We start from the raw sequence: 22,106 nt of genomic DNA, 5'->3' as shown, positions 1-22,106 counted from the left end.
TACAGCAGAAGAGGATGCATCTTGATTCCCAAATGAAAGGGTTAGAACAAGTGAGTGCCCAGATTCCCTTCTAGTTGACTACCCACACTTACTGTTTGGATAAAGGTCAGGATAAAAACAAACAAACAAAAACCTAACTTGTAAACACAGCGAGAAAAAGGAAGGAAAAAATATTCTACTCTGACAAAATTTGACTTCATTGACTCAGAAGCTTCAACTTACAACCTATTTACTAACTCACCATGTCAGCTGAGCGGCAAGCTCGTGAAGCCACCACGATACAGTCCCACAGTCACTCCATGAATAAAAATAGCCACTTCCTGTGCCGCAAGTTCTAAACGCTTATTGCAAACTTTAAGATCATTTGAATATATATTTCACAGAAAAAAGGATAGGAAAGAGTAGTAGATTTTAAATCACAAGTCACCTTTTCAGCAGCCTCTGGAACACACCAAGTGTCTCACTTTACTTGATAGGTATAGAGGCATTTGTCATTCAAAAAACAAAAAAAGGACAAGAAAAGACATAAACTCCATTGGAATTGAATCAACTGTTCAACAGTTTGGGGGATTGGCGTGTGGGAGACCAAAATATTTAACACGATTAACAGATTATTATCCCATTTGTGTTAGATCTTTTGGGAAATCCGTTAAATTTCTAAGGTACCTGGAAAACCAATCAGCTGAATAATGTTCCAACCATAACTTCTCTTCTATTTGCTTTATAGGTTTAAAGGAAATACTTTCTCACTTCCTCAATCTCCTCCCTGGTCTTAGCAAGAAAAGCCTAGAAATAAGTCATGAATTGCTATATGATGCTCCTAGATATTAAATATTAATAGAAAGTAACAGTAAAAAAAAGAAAAATTAGTGCAAAAAGCATGAAAGTGTAGCATTACAGAATCTTGATTACTTAAGAGTAAGAAAAGAAGGAACTTCATAGTTTCTGGTGAAAAATAACTCCATTTAAATAAATGCAAGTCTTTAAACATGATTCTGTACTGAATACATGAAAAGAAGTGGAGGGTTATATCTTCAGAGAGCGAGTCTTACAGTAACAAACAGTAGCCAACAGGAATAGCAAGTAAATATGGATAAAATAACATGGTAACAAGAAAAAATTTCTAAATGGTGTCCTCCAACATTCAGCATTCCAGTCTTGGTTCAGACTTGAAAAATGTTATTCAACATAAACATAATTTTTGGAAGGTGAAGTTATTAATGAGTCATTTCTGCTGAAACACCAAGCAAAACCACAGGTACGGGGGTGGGGGGGAAGCTCTTTCATCTAGACATTTTGCCTCCACATAAGTGTTTTTTCATTTTACTTCAACCTTTCTCTTATAGTACTGCAGAACCTACTATGGGCTACCCACAGCTCTCATTATGCTTGTGAACATCAGACATAAGTACATTCATAGTACTGCACACTTCTGAATATTCAAGAAGTTTAACACAAAGTTGATTACCCTAGCACCTGGCAACAGTAAATGCAGTGGACACAGGTACAATGTTAACTTCAGACGTAACTGCCAGTTCACCTATATTATAGTTTAAAAAACGAGTCATTATCAACCAGTGACTGTATGGGAGAGACAATGTTCATAGCTCTCAATGCCCAAGGTGCATTACTCACATGGTTCAGATGACCTACATTTCCTGCTTCCATTCGCAGTTCTATGGAATAAAGCACGACTGAATGGATAAAAGCAAAATCAACTCTACAAGGTGTAAAATAATACTTTTCCTAGCCAAAAAACATTAATACGAACTACCAGAATAATTTTCTAAGTATACTAGTCACATTTTCGATACCGTTTTGTTAGCTACCTACAGAGACAGATCTATTTCTGTAACAGTAGAGCTTTTGAGGTTTATTTTAAATCTTATCCCACTTAGGGAAATGCAGAGTTTCCTTACAGAGGAACACTTTTGTAAGTGCCACTTGTGATTTTTTTGGTGGATAAAAACAAAAACATTTTTATTGTTCACTAACAGCTCCACATTCATTTTTGCAGATTCACAGCCTACAGTCCTGAGCCATTCTTGCTTTAGTAACAATATACCTATAGGTCCAAACTATATGGAAACCAATCACCAGGAAGCTCTATGCATTTTTAAGGGTTGTGTTGCAGAACAAGCTCATAGTGATGTAATCCTGCTGAGCACAGTTGAACAGAGGTAACTTCTTTGCTTTGTAGAGATTCCAGTGTAGCACGATTCACACTTCCATGCCACCTCACTCAGAAGGTTCCATAGCAGGTGGTACCTGCGGATGAGCACAGTATTTGTAAGTCACTCAGTTAGCTCTCCTGGCAAGGACAGTAATTGCTTCCATTATTTTTTCAATGGCACCTCAGGAAAGGTGATCTGCTGACATTCTGTATCTCCAGTCTTTCAGAAAATTCCCACTGCCTCAAGGAATCAGCACCCATGTTTTAACCCAGTGCTCCCACCACAAACCACTGCCTTCCAGGGCCTTACAGAACAGTTAACCAAACTAGAGTTTGGCAAGTTTCAGAATGAATTTCACCAATGTATTAATTTGCTCTTCAGTTAATTGGTTGCCTGTGTCACGTACGCATCTGTGAAAACACATGCAATTAAAATATGTTTCCAAGTCACTGCATACCACACAAAAAAAAAAAATCAAGTATATCAAACTCATTTAAACCCTACACACACCCTCAAACATATGTGTACCTACCACTGACAACCACATAACACTGAATAATTATTTTTGGTTGGTACTACTGCAGGCGACTGGATAGCATCCAGTACATTAATGGCTTCATTCTAATAAAAGGACTTATGCAGCTGATCAAAAAAAAAAAAAAAAAAAAAAAAGCTGGCTCTCCATTTACAATAAAGCTAGCTCTTAATTTACAAGAAACTACCACAAGTAAAAGGGAATGTTTGAGCTGAAGAGGACAAGGCAGAGGGAAGGGAAGGAATCACGTATGCATTTAGTCATCAAGATTAATATGAATTTATGACATAAAGTTTTTTAAAATCTGTGTTAAAGCTATTTACAGAAGGGACAGTATCTTCAGCTATCCTTGCAAGCCATTCAGAATAGGAACCATAGGATAGTTACATGATGGAAAAGGATTTAAAGGAACAACAGGTCTCTGACTTTACAGGTTATTTTTTAAATCATCTGAAGGACCAGTTCAAAAACATAAATTTGAAAAGATTATTTATTGTGACTACAGACAGTTGTCACTGTCATTCCACTGCCAAGCAACAACAGAAATGCAACCTTCTGGGTGCAAAAAATGCTGACATTAGATATGAAACCCCTGCGTGATATCCTGAAATCGATAACCTCCTCAAATTGCTCTAGCTGCTCAGGTCAAAGCTGCTGGAACAGCAGAGAACAATCAAAAATGACAAGTTTACATAATGGGAAGGGAACACAAAGCAGAGGCAAATATACAGAACGAATGCGTTCGCACAACACCACAGCTTGTTTGGGAGACATCTGTGTAGTGCCCGGTGAGCGGTACAGCTGCCTTTTACAATACAATATTACAAAGTTTCATGCAGAGAAGCAGTGGAAAGCCTTGACCCCACGACATTCCGCCCCAGGAGGGAAAGTGAGCTGCATCTCCCTCAAACCGCTGTTGCCACATCCCTCCTCTGGCTCAGCTGGCCCCTGGCAAGTCCCTTTCTGCACCACACGGCACTTCAGTATACCAGGAGTTACAGAAACCTTGACTTGAACATCTTCTCAAAAAGTTATGAGCTTGATCCCAGGCCTTTAAAGTAAATAAAAAGTATTCACTGGCTTCAATGAATGATCATTCTTTATCAATATTTACCTAATTTAACTTGTAGCACTGTTTTGTGGGTTAATCATTAAAATCACCCAACTGCCTGTATTACAAGACAAACTGCTACAAAAAAGATATTACCACAAAAAGGCAAGGTTCAAATGCAATTAAAATAATAAAACAAAGCCCTCCCTCCAGAAGCCTCCAAACTCAGCTCTGTTACAGAGTCGGAGCCCTTTTGGGTGCTGGGTTAACTGGGAGAGCAGAGAGGCGGCTCCAGGCAGAGCTGTTCCTCTGATCTCCCTGCCAATTCCCTTCTTTTGAGCACACGCAGGAGACCTGGCATGATGCCTGCTGTCTAGCGCAACGTATGTCCAGCCTCCCACCCTCCTGATCGCACCCTGAGTGTGATGCAGGGAGATCCCTGGGCTTCCACCGAAGAGCAGCACTCCCTTTAAAGCACAGCATTTAAGAGCAAAAACAGGAGCAGGAAGAAAGGGCAAGTTGTAGCATTTCCCAATTAGGGCTAGAGAAATGGCAAATACAGAGACAGATTCGAATATGTTTATTCACTGTCACTGACACCCCACAGATTAATTATGCAGCCAAATTCAGGCTTTTGGATTACAGTGGACCACTTCTGTTTAGTCATTTGCTTGATTTTTTAAGGAAAGTTCCCTTGATTTTTTTTTAAACTGTCATTGTTGTTACTTTTGTTGTAAAGGGCTAGAATAATTAAAACCTGAAACTCGAAAAATGAAAACTTCAGAGATGACAGCTGTGTGCAAAACAACTGACAGGCTTGGAGAGAGAGGTTCAGATTCCCAATTTGCTGAGAGAGATGGAATCTCAGTGGGAGAAAAACTGGTGTAGTCTAACACTTAACTGAATGTTGAATATTTACTTTATTGTTTTGTAAATTATTGTATAATAATTGTAAATTATTATAGACTTGAGAGGTCAAATAGGTGTAAGGAGGGGGAAAGACATATCTGCATGTGATCTAGTTACCAGCTGAACAGCAAAGCAAACAGAGGTGGCATGATTTGATTCCACTAGCTCTGATCTCAATAATTATTGTGTGCAATTAATCACCTTTACTAAACCCGCAAGCTACCTCATACTGTGCCAGTCAGCCCATATCCCCACCTTACTGCTCCATTGCAGAAGAATTACAGAGCTATGTGCAGAGCAGCACGAGCATATCAGTCAGCACAATAAAGTCCAGACACTGAGCAGATTAATGACAAAACTTCCTCGGTACCAAGGGGCATCTCAACTTCAACAAATCTCATTAAAATCAGGACTATTAGCCAAAATGAAGATGTCAGCCTATTCCAGTAATATGGGAAGACTGATACAAGAACATGCTTCGTTCTTTCCAAAGATGCCATCATGCTACACTTTTAAAGCCAAGTTCCTTGGTTCCTGAAATCAAAATAAATATATGTACTACATTGCTGGCAGTGCTGTCGCGTAAATTTTGAAGAGTGTCAGAAAAGTACCTACCTGCCCTCAGGAATTTGGGACCTCAGATTTACATTTGATTGCTTTACCGAGGACTGTGGCTCAATTTCAATGCTATTGAAGTAAGACACCCCACATTCAAAATCTAATTTCAAATCTAATAATATTAATAAAGATAATAATAAAGATTATTTTATGGACAATACACAAGGCTAAGGCTTGATGGATTTTGGTTCCATCTATGGTTCTGTCACAGATCCCTTGTATGACCTTGAACAAATCAGTTAATCTCTCAGTAAAACAATATTACACTTGCCTACCCAAAAAGATAATCTGAGGATAATATTAAAATATGAGAGACTGAACAGGGGTTATGAAAAATGAGGGTTATGAGAACCCAGCATGAGTTTACATTTGCTAGTTGTCAGGAATCGTCAAATTTAGTGTCCCACAAAACTGCAATTCCCTCACCAGATCTACTAACTTGCTCACAACAGTGCTCTGATAGTCAGCCAGCCAACGCTGGCATTTCAGGTGTTGATATCTGAGTCAATGTTCATTGCAGTGAACAGAGTTCAAGTCAGTCTGGTGACTGGCTGATGCAATTGCATCATCTGGGATAAAATATTTACACTGGATATTTCAGCCAATTCTCTCCCCTCCCAACTCTAAATGCTGAAAGGGAGCAGTGTAGCAGCTTAAAGCTACAGCCAGTAAAATTCACAGCTAGATACTAAAACAGCAAGAGGCTGGAGACAAACCTTCATTTCTTTCTTGGCTTACACAGGACAGAGACAAGCATGACAAAGCACACGAAAAGCACAGAGGAGAAACTTCGTGAACTAAAGACTTTCTTTGTGTAACTACCCTCCAATAGTCACAAACTGAAAACGCTTCACCACCATGAGAAGACTACCAATAAAATACCCTTCTGTTAACCGCCAGCAAATTTGATTCAAACCATGCCAGGCTTGTTGGAAAGGCTGTTGGCAAGTCAGCCACCAGAAGTACGAATATGCTTTCTGAAGATGCTTAGAGTTGAGTGTGGTAGCCATGAAGACTTGCAGAAAACACTTCTATCCAGATACATGTATCAAAATCATAATTTTAAGGATAGCGTCCCTCAGAATGTTAAAAAATAAAGGCACATTCAGTAATAACTCAGCTTAAAAAACAGAAACATGCAATTAGATCTAAATACAAAACTCCAGAATTACTCTCTCACAAGCCACTAAAGACTACGAGACTGACTGCTGCCCCGATTAGACAGTCCCAAAGTATTTTGAACTTTCGAACTTAATCCATGCACACAAATACATACATATAGGGAAATAAAGCTTCCTAAATTGGAAAGAATGGTAAGACACAGGACAGAGATTACTTGTATACACAATTTTGAACTTTCTAGTAGCTTATGGGGGTATCCAACTTATGGGGGGCACAACATTGCCAGCAGTGTTTCTCAAACTTCTAAACGCAGTCATAGTCAGGCTGTTTGGTCATTTAGGGGAGTTAAAAAGTGACTTCTTGTTCACTCTGAGGAACCTGTATATTATTTTTCCTTCTTTGGGAAATCAAATTTTCATTTCAGTGTACTGTTTCAGAGAGCAGACCACAAAGACAGTACAGTGTTTTATGTAAAGTTGAGGCCAAGATGTGTCACCTAAAGCTTACAGGAGTCCCTGTGATTGAACGAAAGATGTTCATGATTCAGTACTTACGAATATAGCCTCATTCTTCCCCTGGTGCCTGCAAAGATGGCTGTTCTCTGCATGGTCTAAACAGTTCTGTAAATCATCTTTGACCATGGACAAAAACCTTTATTCAAGTTTCATTATCATGTAAACAGGATACAGTAGCAATCCTAACTTTGCATCCAGTTGTGTAAAACTGCACTCATATTCATATAACTTCTGCTATGAATTGATCTTAGCATTCAATCCTGTTCCTCTCCCCACCTCATCCCCTAAAAGGGTTGGCAGATGGCAGCCTCAAAAGTTAGGGTGCTAGCAGAGACTTTGCAGGCACACTAAAGTCTTAGTGGAGACCAGTAACGAGTGGCATTTCTCAGGGGTCAGTATTGGAACCAGCGTTGTTCACCTTCTTTGTCGGCAACATGGACAGTGCGACCAAGCGCAGATGACACCAAGCTGTGTGGTGCGGTCAACACGCTGGAGGGAAGGGATGCCATCCAGAGGGACCTGGACAGGCTGGAGAGGTGGGCCCATGTGAACCTCGTGGAGTTCAATAAGTCCAAGTGCAAGGTCCTGCACATGGGTTGGGGCAATCCCAAACACAAATACAGGCTGGGCGGAGAATGGATTGAGAGCGGCCCTGAGGAGAAGGACGTGGGGATGCTGGCTGATGAGAAGCTCAACATGGCCCAGCAACGTGAGCTCACAGCCCAGAAGGCCAACCATATTCTGGGCTGCATGAAACGCAGCATGGTCAGTAGGCTGAAGGAGGGGATTCTGCTGTGGTGAGAGCCCACCTGGACTCCTGCATCCAGCTCTGGAGCCTCAGCACAGGAAAGACATGGGCCTGTTGGAGCGGGTCCAGAGGAGGCCACAGCAATGATATGAGGGCTGGAACACCTCTCCTGTGAGGAAAGGCTGAGGGAGTTGGGGGTGTTCAGCCTGGAGAAGAAAAGGCTCCGGGGTGACCTTATGGCAGCCTTCCAGTACCTGAAGGGGCCTACAAAAAAGCTGGAGAGGGACTTTTTACAAGGACATGTAGGGATAGGACAAGGGGTAATGGCTTCAAGCTAAAAGTAGGCAGGTTTAGATTAGATACAAGGAAGAAATTCTTTATTTTGAGGGTGGTGAGGCACTGGCACAGGTTGCCCAGAGAAGCTGTGGATGCCCTCTCCCTGGAAGTGTTCAAGGCCAGGTTGGATGGGGCTTTGAGCAACCTGGTCTAGTGGAAGGTGTCCCTGCCAATGGCAGGGGTGTTGGAACAAGGCGATCTGTAAGGTCCCTTCCAACCCAAACCATTCTATGACTCATTCTAAAATTCTAAGACTCAGTGGAAAAACATGGAAATAGGTATTGCCAAAAGAACTATTCTTTCTACATCACACATCATCTCCCTAAACTTTAGGTGAATGTCTGAATAAGATTTTGCTTTAAGGTTAGCACAGCTCTGGCAGTAACACCACATTTTTTCACCTCTTGAATAGCAAAGCCTTGTTAGCAAAACTTTAAGTAGCTGTTTTCAAAACAGGAAGGAGAAAAAAAAAAAAAAGAGGTGGTGGGGGTGGTGGAAGACATACACTGTGGGGAACAGGGTATATGCCAGAATGGAGCCTGCTTAAGAAGGCTCTAATAAAGGACAAGAGCTAATCTTCTCAGTGGTGTAGCCCACTTCTTATCACTAGCCTAAATAAGAGTCCTACCTGCTGTTTGTCTGCTCTTTCATCACAACCACCAGTTCTCAAGGACAGAAGGAAAGGAAGTGCATATCAGAAGAGGAAGAAGAAAGATTGAGAGCAAGATGAAAGCTGAAAGTTACACACAAAGCAAGAGTTAGTTGTTACCTGCATACGTTGCCCTTGTACAGGAAAGGGAAAATGTTGAAATGCTGCCATTTTCAGTGAACAATACGAAAACTGGGAGCTCCTAAGTGTGACCATGTTCTTTCCCCTCCTAGGGAATATCAATTCAAATGGATATGCTACAAACATATACCATTTATTATTTTTTTAGAAGTAGAAATCTGGAAGCATCAAATCATACAGATATTCACTATCACTTCCCAAATGTAAGGGATTAAGGATAAGAAATTACTAGATGTTTCCTTTGAAATACGCAGGTCTTCATCAGGAATAGCTAGGTAATGGGTTTCCTTTCACTGTCCTGACTAGAGGGTCCACTTTTAAATCTAAATTGATCACTGGAAGTTAACTGAAAAGCCAAAATACCTCCACCTCCATTTTACTACCAAATTTCTCTTTTTTCTTGGGTTGCAATAAGATACAGCGCAGCTGGAAACTGCTTTCCACAAGCAACATCACCCCTTTCCCTGCTCCCCTCTTTCATTGACTTTTATTAACTTGAAAAAAACCCATTCATCCATTGATCAATAAATGTCAGGCAGGGGAAATGTAAAATTATGCTTGCGCAGGAAATTGTTACAACTGCACTGTTAGAAACAGTTTAACACAAGTTCTTTTACTTGAGAAAGATGGGAAGTCAGCTTTCCACAGCTTCCTGAAAAGCACAGAGATGTTAAACTGTCACTGTTGAACAGACGGAATGAAGTGCAACTGATCTCAAAGGCAAACCAATACCAAGGTAAGTCTCAGAAGAAGAGTAAAGTACTATAATTCTTTTGTATCTCTTTCCATCACTTGTCTAAAACAGACACAGGGCAACAAAGCATTTCCTCAATACAGAAATGCAAGCTCCTCAATGAAGCAATAGAAATGTCACTACTGCAGATTGGACGCTTGTCATTTACATCTCAGTATGTTCCCTCACCTGGTTCCCCTTTGCCTTTCTCAGTTTTAAGCTAGATTTCACATAAGTCAACCAGAATTTATCTCCCTCCCCAAAGCTATTACTTTGGTTTTAACAGCAACAAGTAGTGCACAGGCTAGCAGGGTTGTGGCAAAGACGTTTCTCAAGCCTGCACAGCACCATGTTCAGGGGTTGCCAACTAATCAAATTTAAATTTTTTTCCTATTCAAATGATTTAATTAATACTGATCCCCTCAACATTTTCCGTCTTGGTCATCTTCAGGACTAAATACAGATTTGCACCTCTGACGGTCCTGACTTCAGAGTACACCTACAAAACCCATAATCACATCTGTACAGGAATCCCTCTCAGACATACTAGTCTCACACACTCTTTAAAAAATATGAATTGTCAGCTTCTCTTCTCCCCCTTTCCTAAAGTGTAAATAGAGAGAATTCTTCCTGGATCATGAACCAGTACTGTCGCTAGGGCAGAGCACTGTAGTGATAATCATGTGATAGATTTTAATTAGCCAGTAAAACTTCTGGTTTTGATAATATGGTGGTTCTTCCAGACAATAAACTGTTAATACATCTGTTTGTTAGTTTGGATACAATGTCTAACTATGGCTCAACATCCAAAAATATTTCAGGTAAAGGGAATCACAGAGATTCAATCAACGAAATAAGTTTCAGACCTCACAGCTAACAAAATCTGTTTCTTCAAGACCAAAATAGTTAGAGAAACTGAATAAAACAGAACTTTGGACAATACCTGAAAATGACACCACATAGTACTTTGTGCTACTACCGTATCTTCAAATTAACATCTTTGATGAGCAAGCAATTTTTCAACACAAATCAGAACACCATTGTTTGATTCTGAGTCATGAAGTGTATTTATGCTACTTAGCTCCATCCAGACCCAAAAGAGTGTATTCACTGGAAAGGGTTTTTCTTCATTGTGGTGGTTTATATTTGCCTCCTAGCATTGCAGGGCTGGGGCTCTGCTTTATTCAATTCAGTTTCTGTACTCACACTTACAGTCCTATGAGATGTTCACTCTTCACCATATTTTGCTTTCCTCATTTCTGTGAGGAATACAACACACAGAAGAGCTACTAATACATTTTTGAATAGGAAATGTTAATAAATGTGATTCTACCAAAGATGTTCACATCTGAAGTAACTTTTCAAACAAAGTTGAGGTAGACTTTCTAGTTTGTGTTGAAGTTTAGTTTTTGACACAAACACAGAGCGCAGTTCACACTAAATAAAAAAGGAAGTCAGCTGTGAGATGGGAGCGTTGCAGTATGTAACATTTTTCAGGCACACCAACTCCTAATGTCATATAAAACATAGAATGTGCATAGAGATCACACAAAGCGGAAAAGGAGCAGAAAGGTTTCCCTGAATTAAATAATAAATCTGATACAAAGCAGCTTCCTCGAAATAACATATTATGCCACCCTACAGTAGTTGGTTGCAGAACTGCAGTACTGAGCTACTGAGCAACAACCTGAAATTGATTGTTACTGTCCAAGATGATTATAATACGAAAACACATAAAGATGCATTTTCAAACATGTTTTTTCTTAAAACTACAGGTAATACAGAGATCATCACAATACACAACATAAATATGTATAAATATAGTATGCATGTATGTCCACAGGATGGGTTTCCTTCAGAAAGGGTTAAGTTTCAGGTGGTGAGATAATTAGTGTCCATCAAAATTATTCTCCTGGAGGTTAACATTTATACAATGTTATGCACAAAAAATTCCTTCTCCTGCTCCCCCAATATATTGCCATAATCAAATGACATTATCAAAGCTATTTAGTATTCATAGCACATCGTTCAGAGCTATTGAAGTTAAATTAATCAACCGGAAGAGCTGAGAAAAACACACCAAAAGCTAGAAAGACAAACATAACCATGAGAGAGCCTATTTACTAAGCACCAGGTATAACAAGGACAGTATCCTAAAGCACTGTCAAAACTGCCAACTTCATGATCTATCACTACTGTTTATTGAATGCATACCACATAGGTTACAGGTTTCTCATGGTTCATACCTTCTTTTTCCATAGTCATTTATGAATGGCCAAGGAGCTTCAATAATAGACTGAAGATCTGTTATGCTTAATATCGGACAGCAAGTCTTACATATAGGAGAGACCTTTCTGAGGTGTCAGAAAAGTTTGTTTAATTTTCTTCTTAACACCTCTTACAAACATTCAACACATAGAGGAGTATTTTCAGATGACTAAGTGAAACATTACCTATCTTATCTCAACACAACCACTACCAGCCACAGACTTATCTAACGGTAAAACACACATGGGAATTCTGCCAGCAGCTGTACAGCTATCAGTGACCCAACTGTACTACCTTGTTATATTTGCAAGAGAAACTATTCAGAAAAAAAGCATGTTATAGTACTATTTTTCTGTGTTTGAAAAGTAATGGATCTGTCATCACATGGCAGCGAACATTAAGTAATATTTGTACAGAGGATTAGTCAGCAGAGATGGATTGTTCAAAGGATGTTAAGAAAAAAAATGGAAATATGCAAGTAATACCAAAGTTTATCTAAATTTAATTTACATCAATTTGAAGAGAGGGAAAAATGTTAATTCTGGCAGATTTCACAATCAGTCAGCAAAACAAAGAAAAAGTCATTTTAAAAACTGTGCCTGGCCCTATACCCGACACGTTGCAGCACTCCTAGTTTTTCACAGAAGCAGTGAGTCTTTTTCTAAAGCAAAGTGCCCACACATAGCTGCGCAGTGTGACAGAACAGGTCCTGCACCAGTGTTTGTGTGTACACCACCATTCTGAAGAGATGGTTTGGAAATATCAGAAACAGTCGGGCCAAATAAATAAGACATTTGATATGCAAGAAATATGACTAATCAGATAAGACAAATGGGGACCAAACAGGGAGGGGTTTCTTCCTGTGGCATTGAGCAAATGTGCATAAACAACCCAGAAGACGAAATCCCCCTGCTCAGATTTTCAAAAGCTTTTCCTATTCCCAGATTTTCCTATTCCTAAGTAACAGGAAGCCTCCTGATGGATAATTTGCACATGACAAAATCACTTTCCAAAATACATTAGTTGTTGAAGACTCTGTTGTCTTGTGAGTATTTCATTTTCCTTATACAGAGTCAGCTAAACAAAAGTCAGTCTAAGTCGATTTGTTAATCTATGTTCAACTGTTTGGATGTACACAAACAGGACAGACTAAAGGACAACAGGGCAGAAAAAAAACAACTTTAAATAGCATTCCTTTGAGATTTAAAGAAATCAAACTGCACTCACCTTAGCAGAAAGCCAAGCTACAATATTCAGCAGTTGGTTATAGAGTTCAGCATTTTAATTCTTTTCAAAATCAGCATCATCTACTTGTTCTTATTGTTAAGTAAATACAAAGACAATTTTTTAGATACACCTATGACTGAAGCTCCTCATGCATTTACCACGAAGAGTTAAACCCAGTCAGAAGTAAATGGTGAACTGCCCTCCCAATTACAGGAGAGAGAATTTAGGGTCGCATTAGTTTATCTGTTGCCCCCGAAACAAATTTAGTTATCATATTTCTTCTCTATAGTAAAAAATAGTTACATTAATGAACACCAAATTATTTTAGGAATATTTTTTCATTCTTTATAAGTTGCTTTATAATGACTACACTACAATGAAATTCTCTGAAGCATTAAAATCAATGATGCTAATGAACAATTATTTGTACTTGAGTGTCATAGAAGACAAGTAAATACTACCCAGAGGGGCCCTAAGGCATGTTCTGTATCCTACATTCTTTACTTCACTCTTTCCTTCTTCGCGAATTTTTCAGTAATGATCATGCCCTCTACAGCTGTCATTTCCCATAGTGCTTGCCATACCTAGGGTCATACTTCACCCTTCCATTCAGAAATGGAAAGTAAGTGTTCATTATGCACTGTACCAAGTATAATGGGAAGGTTTGTGAGCAGCAAAGAAGCAATGATATCAATACGTGAACTGCAAAATATCCACTGGGAAAGGATATTTCCTGGGTTACTGCTGCTTTCCTTTTCTTTCTGCATTACAGTTTTCTGACAAACCTCAATTATATTTGCAACTTCTTTCTAGATACAAATATAATTTCTAGGGGCCAATGGCATTTTGCTGCAGTAAGGTCAGTTACACAGAGTGGGGGTTGACCGGTTCTCCAAATATTTCTAATCCTAGTAACTGCATCATCACTGCAGTTCTATCGCAGGGCTACCAGAAGATGAAGAGCCAGGAATTAGGCACTGTGTTAAACTGTCATCCTTACCATGTTTCTCCAACAGGAGGAAACTGCTGCTTTTCCCTGTATAGGAGATGGTCCTTGAAGCAACTAAAATACTGTAGTGGGGTTTTATGCATAGCATATACAGCTGCCTTCTGAATACCCAGACCTGTGCATACTATAAACACATAAAAGTCAACAGAAGGTTGGGAAAGTCTGTCAAAGAAGCTTAGCATACAAATGAGACCAAAGCAATTAAAGCCTTTCTTTATTAATGGTGACAGGCGTAGCTGAAGTAAGACAGTGGTCAAGCTAGTGAGCATATGACAAACGTAAGACACTGAGCAACATTCTGTACTGAACATTTTACATGCCATGGGTGGCGGGGGGGGGGAATGGCTTACAAAAATTACTGAAGAAAAATCATGAGTAAGAAAACGTTCATATCATCAACAAATTTATACACTGAACACAGAGAGTCTCTAGGTAAAGAGAACCACATTAAAGCAAAGACAAAAACGTAGAACAGATTTGGTTTATTTCACTGCCTGCAAAATAAGCTTGGGCTTCAAGTCTCTCTCAGCACAAAAAACATTTCAAACTTGAAGTTTCAAATTATATCGTCTCTAAGAAATTGATAACATCTTATCTGTATTGTAGATTTATTCTCTTTCCTGCCCAGCCAACATGCTGGCAACCCACAGTACCTTTCTCTTGTCCACAGGTTTCTGAGGCAGTTGTGTCTGATTTTAACTGAAAAAGGTGAAGACTGAGCAGCACCAGTAGGTAAGTCACTAGGTATGTTTGGACTGGGACTTTCCACACCACAACTCCTAGTCCTGTTGGCACATTCTCTTTTTCATCAGCAAGGAGGGATTTCTAAGCAGTATGAGTGACATCATCTGTTAAACAAAAGAAAAGAGATTTAATCCAAATTAGATTTGATTAACAACTTTGATGGTAGCAATGCAATGAAAAAAATATTTACACAGAGTAACAAAATGCAGCAGAATAAGACATCATGCGGAATTACAACTGTGGCATCTTCTTTCTATTGAGAGCACATACACAGAGTCTAATTCATGGTCTTCATTGAGTGCCATATATCAAAGAAATCAGAATGAAAGTTGCTAAGCTACTTGACAATTAGACAAGGTCAATCCAGACTGTTAACTCAGCATAGCTAACCGTAAATCCGTAGTCCATTTCAACATGAGTGACTTGGCTTTGGGCTACAGGCTTAAATTGTCATGGTGGCCACCTATAACTTTTCACACACAGACTGGTCATTGCCATGGATCTTTATAAATACCAAAAATATACCAACATAAGGAAATTATCATGTGTCCTGTTGCAAAAGAGGACAAGACTAAATTTCAGAAAACCTGAATTCTTCTGTCCGTGTATAACTCCCCTGTAAGCGAAGCTAATGATGACAATTTCCTCTCTGAAAAAAAAAAAACAATCAAAAGAGATGCACAGAGCCTTGATTTCTTTCACTTCGTATTTATTGATAGTATTTCAACATATTTTGATCACAAGAGGAAACAACAGAAGCATTCAAATTTTTGTTGATACACACTACAGCAGTTCGGATTGATATTTAACTTGCACAGAAAAAGGTCTCTTTATGGAAATAAAATTATCTTTATAGAGATATCTTTATGAAAAACAGCACTCTGAAAGCTTAATGACTAGCAGAAAGTCAAGTTCCTTAATAAGCATGGTCTACCTCTGTTTTCCTAGAGTCTCTGTACACCTACAACAACACCTTTATTTACACTGTGGTGTGCGGAAGAGTAAGTCTCTTCAGTAACAAATCTTCTCATAGTGTGCCTTTTGTGTTAAAGTGTGAGTCGCTGATTGAGTATCAATGATTTGGACAAGCCAAACAAATGCGAGCGATGTCTAGCGCAGACATGGCCGTACTGGGGTCTCCAAAGCAGAAGGCTGGCAGACACGACACAGAACCGACCGAGCTCCCCGTCTTTTGGGCAAGAGAGCTGGGAGTCAGATGGGACATCCCGTCTGAACTGCGCTGAAACACGATGGGTACAGCTGCTATCATGCACATGGTTCAAGCCTTCACAAAAAGCTGTACTTCACATAAAATACGTCAGGCTTGCATCCAATGGTATCAGTCCCAAAAATGTAACTCCTAAACGATTTCCTTTGCTGGGAAGTATTGCACTCATTTCTAGTGGTTTGTTTAGGGTTAGCGAGTTGATTCTTTTGTTAGTGGCTTAAAAACTAAATCCTCAGGGAATAACTTACCAGCTTATTTGTTCAATAAAGACAGTCATCTAGGCAGTATTTAATGGAGAAAGAAAAAAAAAAAAATCTGCACACTCATTTCCTTAGGGCCAAATTCACTGCTGTGAGAGAATACTTTTGAAGAGGATGAAAGTACAGCTAGGGCCAGATCACAACAGAAGATTAAAGTGCTGAAACAGCTTAGTTGGCATCTTTAAGTGGCACAGAAGGTTGGAAAAGAGGAATTCAATTTACTTATATAGTGACAAACCTCCTCAGGGAGAGAGGGAGGCCAAAAGCCTCTATTTTTTATGACATCAGATACATGTGACTTCACCCTATCTTCATCATCACCCTGTCTTTTTTGAGTTGCCTGGTTCATAAATATTCCAATATTGTTATTCCACCTAAACCAACATTTTTTTGCTTTCTTCTAGCCTCCAGGAAGCAACCTGAATGCATTCGAATAACAGAGAAAGAGAAGGTTTTCCCATTTCAACATGTAAATGTAGAAACATCTAAGAGAAAGCAAGAATTTACTTGTCAAAGAGAAGTAAATACAGCAATCAGGCCAGTAAGATGACAACAACATAGAACAATACCCAGCAGACTCAAAAGAAAAAATTCAGAAAATGCACAACTTCAAATTCACAAGTTATCCAGGTAAGTTGTCTATATTCAAAAATGTACTTATAGTTTCAGCAGATCTATTCATTCTGCAATACCAATTCTTCTAAAGGAAAAGTTCCTAGGTTCAAGAAAACTCATCATTAAGATTAACAGTTGTATTTAAATTCTCTGGTAAATTTGGAAATAAAAAGTATCTTAACAATATTTTTGGCCAGGTGGCCTCCCAATATAAAAAGAACAGTGTTTACGTAAGTTGTGAGAGAAGGATGAAACATAGATCTAGAACCTGCAATTTCAAGTTGCAGTAACAATAGCACATGTAGTAAAAATAGTATAGTAGTGTGACAATATCTATTTTTTAAAGTGGATATTTCAGTGGCATAGCATATGAGTGAGATTAAAAAAGACGACTAACTGGCAATAAATCATATTTGAAACAGTTAATTACACCAGTCACTAGAAGTTGTTAGAGTGCTATTCACAACGAATTACCAGCAACGACTGGAAACCTACAACCCAATAATCCTTCAGGAATCTTCCTATAGCTTCTTACAATATACGGTAATACAAAAATAACTTAAAATAATTGGATACTTAATTTCTCATTTCCAGTAACTGCTAAGCTAAATCTACTTCTAATGGCAGGATGGGCAGGATAAAGAGGGGAAGCTGTTGCTGTGCAAATATATCTGCTAATCTACAAACAAACAGAGCATAAACCACACTTGTTTAAATTCATTCAGAACTCAAAATACATCATGCACACCAAAAACTCCTCAAAGAACTGGAACTATTATAGAAATAATTTGACAGATGAGCTAATGTTTGATAAATTACTAATTTCACTCAATGTAATGAAGTCACCAACATATTCGTATCCTGTAGTTATGGCAATGCATGCTAAATAAAGAAAATTGATTCAGTTATGTTGTTATATAACAGCTCTCTAGACAAAATTTCAGTGTTATAAAAATGAAGGTTTTATGTCTCTTTACACAGCAATGACTTGCAACACTTGTCTGTCAACACTTTCCAAATAGTTAGGAAAAGACAGAAAGCATCCACGTTTGTTTGTTTGTTTGGGTTTTTTAACTACAAACTTAAATACATAGAATCTTTGGTGAAAATTCTGTTTCTCATACACCATTCCATCACGTCTGGTAGCACTGTATCTTGAGAGCAACATAAATTTAAAGGTTAGAGAGTAAACACTGATGCCAACCTCCACCCTTTAAATTCTCAAAATAGGCAAAGCACTGAGATTCTCAGATATTTTAGCCAGACCTGTTTACATGGGACATCTTCGTCCATTTTAACTCTTAAACAGAGTTACTGCATTATTTGCAGAAGGTCTTAAAAACAAATTACTAACGTGGACAGATGTTTTAGCTTTCTTCTTGGAAAGTAGAACAGCTGAGGACAATTGGGGTAATGTCATATACGGTCCATAAACCCAGGGTCTGTGGACCACAAGGTGTGGGGAGGAATCTCAGAACTCCTTTTTGCATAGAAGAGGGGTATTAACCTTTTCTCCTGTCCTCCACATCTCAAACAGCAACAGGCAGGGTCCAACTATAATCTTCAGAGCAGAAAAATAAAATAAACAACAATCACATCCTTAGCATGCGGTAACAGCAAAGTAGTTTCCCTGAATATTTTGAAAGCCCTCCCTATGTCCTTGTACAGCTGATCCACATTTTGAAGACATTTTGGAAACAAAGCTTTTTGGTTTTAAGATGAGTAAGCATAAAACATGGTAGGCAGTGACAAGAACGACCCAAATAAAAGGCAACTCCCTTGGGAATACAGTGCTGAGCACATCTGTGAGTTCTCTGCAGGAGTTGCTAGAAATCTTGCTTGGCAAATGCTTTGTAACGGGAATGTACATTACCACTGGCTTTTTGTCAGAAGTTCTTCTAATCGACAGTCAGAGGAGGGAGGGAAGGGGTTCCTTCTTATCACCAAATGTTTAAGTACTAAAAAAGCATACTTCTTTACAAAAACCCATGACATTTTACTACAGTGCCTTGTTTTCCAGCCTAATGCTTAATATCCATAATATTAATTTGTTTTACAACTTGTCAGTAAGACATATATTTGACAGGCATACAAATTACATGCAAGAAGACTGCATCTTTCCATTCTTGCCTCTAGTCTTTGATTTCTATGAATGTGATATTTACTTTGATACCAGATTCCCTCGGATTTCCAGCAGAGCAAAGAATTTATTTACGCATAAATAAAAGCAGCATAGATGCAGCCCTTCATGAATGGGACTTGACATGTTGACAGCCAGAACATGTCAGCAACAGACAGTTGCATACTGTAGACATCGCTTGCTCTCTCCTTTACCCATTCAGTCTCCCCGCTGACACGCTATATTACAACCAGAAAATGTGCTGCCTTCTGCTGCGGCTGCACTGAGAGCAAATAGAAAAAAAAAGTGGTATTTAAAAGGATCACCAGAAAGCAATCTAAACAGAAGCTTCAATGTAAAACACTCTGAATGCGTCATGGCCCAAGGCAGAAAAAGCACAGATCACGCCACGGCGGCACCCCCTTTCAACACCAAGACTTGCCAGCGAGGGAAATACTGTGACGTGACATTTACAGACCATTCTCCATATCCTCAGCAACATACACTTAGCAAAATATGCAACCGCCATTCCATTCTATATATAGTGAACAAACTTAGAGAGGACAGAATGACTTTCGGATTTTTTTCCTAGTTCTTGTTTTTAATATCAACTTTGACGTTGATATAGCAGAAATCAAAAACATGATAAGCAGTAAGTTTTTGCCTACAAATACTTCTCTGATGACTACCAGCAACACTTTTGGAAACTATCCTGATCTGTTTCAATCTGTTGTTTTTATTGTAAAATATGTCTTTGGTGGACGAAACACAGAATTTTTATTTGGATACTAGAAAAAATGACAGACATAAAAGTAGTCACTCACTTTCCTGCCTCCTCTACATTATAGCTTCCTGTTTTGGCATCCCCATAACAAGTCGCTCCTTGGGATTCACATAAACTTCTGTCAGCAATGGTGGACTACCAAAAATAGGTCAACAATTGATGTTTATTTCTGTGTTGTTCTACATTGCCTTACTGAGGATTACTATGCCACAGTCCCCAGATGGAGGGCCTACAAACGGCTGTTAGGCAGTGCATCACACAACAGTGCTTTCTTAGGAATTGATATCGTTCCTGCCACCTTGTTGTTTTAATTGCATTTTCAATGCAAAGAAAAACCTTCCTATTCTTTCTCTTTTTTCTGAAGTAGGAAGCCATAGGAATTCTTAGGCGGGTGTTTCAGAAGAATGCGAGTGTGACTTGTCTGTACAGTTAAGTTAACACCATAAAACACACTTGGAAAATAAATTAACTACAGTATTAGATTTTATGGGACAAATATGGTGTGAAAACTGCAAGACAGTTACTTTCATGTGCAAAAGTAGACAAAACTATATTCTCTATGTTACACAGTGCTTATGTGTAATAAAGATATACAAAAACTTTCTCAGTAATTAAGATGACTGGGATGAAGTAGTAATTGGGGGGGGAGCTATCTATGTGAAATTATCTCCTTAAAGACTACCAATAATTAACTAAAAGTAATGAAAGACATTCTGTATTCATTAAATATTAGGCATGTTAATGTTTTTAAAAAGCAGGTTCAATGAGCTTTCAGTGAGCATGGCCAGAGTCTACACAGCCTCATTCACACTAAGAACCAGTCTTTGCATACATTAAAAAACCCGAAACAAACCATAGAATGTTTTCCCTGACTCAGATTTCCTTGCTGGAGGCTGAGACTGGTGACACCCCTCAGCCTGTTTACACAAGTTTGTGGGTTCTTTTTGTTCCCAAGTCTCTCAAAGGAGCCAACCTGCTTCCTGGAGGCTCTCCCCCCCGAGACTCCCTCCCTCACCCAAATTAGCTTCTAGATAGGTTCTATACAGCTAATAGCTCTTAGGCTTCTTAGACCTTGCAAAAATTGACCATCCTTTTACATGTATAACATTAATGTTTGTGTTACCATAGGACTTATACAAATGCAACAGAGACAGGAATGTCGAAGTGTTCTAGAGCCATCCATACTACATCATTTACAGCAAAGGACAAAATCGGGGGGGGGGGGGGGGGGTAGCACTTCCGCAGGAGCAGTGTTGAGTGCATTAAGAAGTTTGCTGGAATATTCTTTTCTTTATGCAGTCTTAAACATCAGTGAGTTTACTCAAGAACTTCTAAGAACAAAGCAATGCAATCCGACACACTTTCTATACAGCCTTTTCTGCCTGATAAATAGATCCAGGGGGAGTACCCAGCCTTGCACAGGCTTCAAAAACAGTTCTATGCAAATCTCGTTCCTTGGCTTAATGTCTCTTGCCCTGTCTGGTTGGTGATGCACCAGTAGGGAGTTCAGCCCGCACAGACTCTACTGGCTCATCCCTGGACTGGGGTAGGAGTGAAGGGAGATGTTGTGCCATTGCCCTCTATTGGCAGTAGTTTACTTCCAGATCAGTTTCAAGATGCTGAATATCATTTTCTGTGTCCTGGATTGACCCAGCAATTGAAGCTATCTTGTCTCGCTCTTATACAGCTTGCTCAAAGACATAGTCTGGAGCAATGAAGGTTTGCAAGGCTATTTTTCTTCCCCACTCCCACACACAGTGTTCAGCACCGCATTATCAAAGGGATCAAGATTACTGATGCAAGATTGCCAATTAGACTGGCCCTCAGAGGGAATATAAGCTTACTCATGGACTAACTCTCTTCCTCACTATTTCAGATATTAGAGATTTTGCAGTTTTAAAGGCTGAACAAGGATTCTTCATATATCTGTCACTGAGAAAGCAATTACACATATTTATATGTGCAAAGTCCTTCATATGATGGAAAGGCAAAGGTTTTGGCTTCCAAAAAGAACTCTGATTTTTCCACTGGTGCACCTCGGTGCCTAGTATTTATTAAACTTAAGTCTAATGCAAGATTTATTAGGCTATCCAGGCCTCCTAGCTTCTCTCACATATGGCTTGTTGATTTGTTATTTTGCCTCAGTAGTTCATGCAGGTTATAAATAAGTAATGCTTTGAGCAACCTGGTCTAGTGGGAGGTGTCCCTGCCCACGGCACTGGGCTTGGAACTAAATGATCTTTAAAAGGTCCCTTCCAACCCAAACCACTCTGTGACTCTATGATTCTATGTATGACATTCATTTAGCATTTATATGGGTA

General features: G+C 39.1%; 1 protein-coding gene across 15 annotated transcripts in view; it reads right to left on the bottom strand.

Moving 5' to 3' along the window:
* The window catches only part of JAKMIP1 (janus kinase and microtubule interacting protein 1), a 281,939-nt gene that overhangs the window by 185,620 nt on the left and 74,213 nt on the right, over nucleotides 1-22,106 (bottom strand). For 11 of the 15 annotated variants that reach the window (XM_075420491.1, XM_075420490.1, XM_075420495.1 and 8 more), the window contains exon 2: nucleotides 14,689-14,883. The exons of 1 other annotated variant lie outside the window; for it this stretch is intronic. The gene's annotated coding sequence lies outside the window, so the exon portion shown is untranslated. Of the gene's footprint in view, nucleotides 1-2,065; nucleotides 2,269-11,777; nucleotides 11,933-14,688; nucleotides 14,884-22,106 lie in introns of those variants that run through there. 3 more of the 15 variants (XM_075420489.1, XM_075420492.1, XM_075420493.1) reach the window with 3 other exon arrangements.

This window comes from Opisthocomus hoazin, chromosome 5 (assembly GCF_030867145.1).
Source record: "Opisthocomus hoazin isolate bOpiHoa1 chromosome 5, bOpiHoa1.hap1, whole genome shotgun sequence".
Taxonomy (NCBI): Eukaryota; Metazoa; Chordata; class Aves; order Opisthocomiformes; family Opisthocomidae; genus Opisthocomus; species Opisthocomus hoazin.
The sequence above is the reverse complement of the archived record's forward strand: the minus strand, read 5'-3'. Positions and strand labels throughout refer to the sequence as shown.